Source organism: Otolemur garnettii, unplaced genomic scaffold (assembly GCF_000181295.1).
Source record: "Otolemur garnettii isolate 467f Iridium unplaced genomic scaffold, OtoGar3 scaffold00040, whole genome shotgun sequence".
NCBI lineage: Eukaryota > Metazoa > Chordata > Mammalia > Primates > Galagidae > Otolemur > Otolemur garnettii.
The window spans coordinates 12,209,953-12,213,482 of NW_003852435.1; positions in this window are offsets into that span (position 1 = coordinate 12,209,953).

Here is a 3,530-nt window from a genome sequence, read left to right on the forward strand (position 1 = left end):
TTTATTAATTTTTCTTTCCTTCCATCCTTGTGCATGGACAGCTAACTTTCTACATGAAATCTTGCCATCTTGCTTTTAGTGGTAGAAGCCCCCTCCCTAGAGATTTAAGTGGGAAGCAGCTGCCCACCCACACAGAATATATCCCACACACATCTGTGGTGGTGTAGAGAGAAAAAAATGAAAACACCTCCAAAAAAAAAACATATATACCCAAAATAAAAACAACACCCCCTACAAGAGCGGAAAAAAAGAGAGAGATTAAAAAAAATAAGAAAAGATAGAAAAAGAGGAAAAGAGAACACAGCTACACTTAGAGGGGGGCCCCCAAAAAGAACACCAGAGACCCCCCACACCCCAAAAAACAGAAAAAACAAAAAAAAAAAAAAAAACTACAACATACAAAAATCACTGTGTTTTAGTGTCTTTGTTACAGAAGGTGGACCAACATCGTGAATGGTGTCTTCCAAGAGAACTATTTAAGATTATCATCTCTCAAGACCCCAGGCCTTGGCAACTCTCATCTACTGACCTATTTTTGGTAAAAATGAACAACTTCATCCCCTGCAGATGAATTTTGCCTATTTACTTTCATCATTTCTTTCTCATTTGCAGCAAATATCAGAAGTTCTGGTACCATCCAGCCATGAAGTCGCAAGGAAGGACACCATTTACGTTCCCATTTTTTCTTTGTGTAGTTTATTGCATCAGTTTCCCTTCTAAAGTGCATCATCATAACTAACCTAAAGATGTGTACATTTCCCTTCCTAAACAAAAACTCAGCCTTGTTTCTCTGTCAGTTAAAGCCCCATTTCTCTGTTCCCTTCCATATCAAAACTTCATGATAAAGTTATAAAGTAATGCATATGCTCTGTGTATGTCCTCAGTCTCTATTCCTATCTTAACTAACTTCAGTTTTCTTTCCACTACCCTGTACTGAAAGTACAATATGTGAGCTAGCAAATAACATCTTTGAGATAAATCAAGTGACCTACTTCTGTTATCTTACCTTTTAACTCAAGAAACCTTGTCACGGATGAGTTCTGTTAAATTAAACTAAATTTGGCTTCAGAATGCCCGACGTAACAACAGTAACCTTACTTAGAACATAAACTAACTAAAAGTCTATTTTAAGAGTGTACTTTTGTAACAAAAAGCTAGATCCCAGCAAATCACAGCAGCTGAGCTTCAGTAAATCACAGGTGGCCAATTGATCCAACTATGTTCGCATAAGGCAGACACAGAACTGTAACCAGTAAAGATGCTTCTGTATCTCTGTTCCACTTTCTGTTTGTAAATGCTGTCTGTTTAAATGTGAAAAAGTACTTCCTGAACTTCTTCTGGTTCTTAGGGCTGTTTTATTCACATTTTGTACCTTGTTCAGTTAAACTCTATTAACTTCAACCTAAGTGGTTTTTTTAACAGTGCTACCTGTTTTGTTGTTATTATTGTTTGGGATTCATTGAGGGTGAAAGAATTAGGTTACACCGATTGCAGTTGTTAGTTAAAGTCCTTCTTGTAATTGTGTCCCACCTCCAAGAGGGGTGTCACACACCATGAACGCTCATCCCCCTTCCCTCCTCCTTTGCCCCCACTCCCTCATTCCCCTACCCTGCACCTTGTTTTCTATCTTCTACTGCCTTCATATTAGAACTGAGGACATTGGATTCTCGCTATTCCATTCTTGGGATGCTTTATTAAAATGAATGTGTTCCACCTCTATCCAGGTTAAGACAAAAGACATAAAGTCTCCATCTTTTACTGGCTGAAATATTCCATGACATACACATACCACAGCTTGTAAATCCATTCTTGGATTGGTGGACATTTAGGTTTTTTCCACATTTTGGCAATTGTAAATTGAACTGTGATAAACAGTGTAGTGCAAATGTCCTTATGATAAAAGTTTTTGTTTGTTTGTTTGTTTGTTTTTGTTTTTTTTTCTTCTGGGTAGATGCAGATGCAGAATAATGGGATTGCAGATTCAAATGGCAAGTCTAATTTGAGTTCTTTGAGGATTCTCCATACTTCCTTTCAAAAAGATTGTATTAGTATGCAGTCCCACCAGGCAGGTGAAAGTGTTACCTTTGCTCCACATCCATGCCAGCATATGTAGCCTTGAGACTTTGTGATGTGGGCCAGTCTCACTGGGGTTAGGTAATATCTCAGGGTGGTTTTGATTTGCATTTCTCTGATGCTCTGGGATGATGAGCATTTTTTCAAATGTTTGTTAGCCATTTGTCATTTTCTTTAGTGAAGGTTCTGTTCATATCTTTTGCCTACAGGTAGATGGGAGTGTTTACTCTTTTTCTGTTGATTAATTTGAGTTCTCTGTAGATTCTAGTTATCAACTCTCAACTCTATAAGATTCATATCCTGCAAACATCTTTTCTCATTCTCAATGTTGTCTTTTTTGCTTTACTTGTGGTGTCCTTAGCTGTGAAGAAGCTTTTCAGCTTTCTTAAGTACCATTTGCTAATTTTTGTTTTTGTTGCAATAGTCAGTGACATCTTCTTTTTCTTTTTCTTTCTTTCTTTTTTTCTTTTTTTTTTTTTTTTGCGTCTCACTATGTTGACCTTGGTAGACTGCCATGGCATCATAGCTCACAACAACCTCACATTCATGGGCTTAAGCAATTCTCTTGCCTTAGCCTCCCAAGTAGCTGGGGCTACAGGTGCCCACCACAAGTTAGCTTGGCTATTTTTTTAGTTGTTGCAGTTGTCATTGTTGTTTAGCTGGCCAGGACTGGGTTCGAACCTGCCACCTTTGGTGCATGTGGTCGGCACTGTAAGCACTGTGCTATGGGTGCTGAGCCAGCCATTGAAGTCTTTGTCATAAAATCTTTCCCCAGTCCAACACTGTCAGGAGTTTTCACCACACTTACTTCTAACATTTTTCTCCCTTTGTGTCTTAGGTTTAAGCCCTTTATCCATCTTGAATCAATTTTTGAAAGTGATGAAAGGTATAGGTTCAGTTTCAGTCTTTTACATGTAGTTATCCAGTTCTCCCGGCACCATTTGTTGAATAGGGATTCTTTCCCCCATTGTATGCTTTTGTTTGGTTTATCAAAGATCAGATGGCAAGTAGAGACTGGTGTCTCTTGGTTTTCTATTCTGCTCCACATGTCTATGTCTCTATTTTTGTGCCAATACCATGCTGTTTTGATTACTGTGGACTTACATCCTGAAGTCTGGTAGGATGACGCCGCTGACTTATGTCTTTATTACTAAGAATAGCCTCAGCTATACAGGATTTTTCCAGTTTCATACAAAACTAAGTACTATTATTTTTCCAGTTTTTCAAAATATGATGTTGGTATCTTAATGGGGATTGCTTTGAATATGTAGATTGCTCTGGGGAGAATAGACATTTTGATAATGTTGATTCTTCCCAGCCAAGAGCATGATATGTTCTTCCATTTGTTAGTGTCTTCTGCAATTTCTTTTTTTAGGGTGTCATAATTCTCTTTGAGACAATCTTTCACCTCTTTTGTTAGGTATATTACTAAGTGTTTAATTTTCTTTGAAGCAACT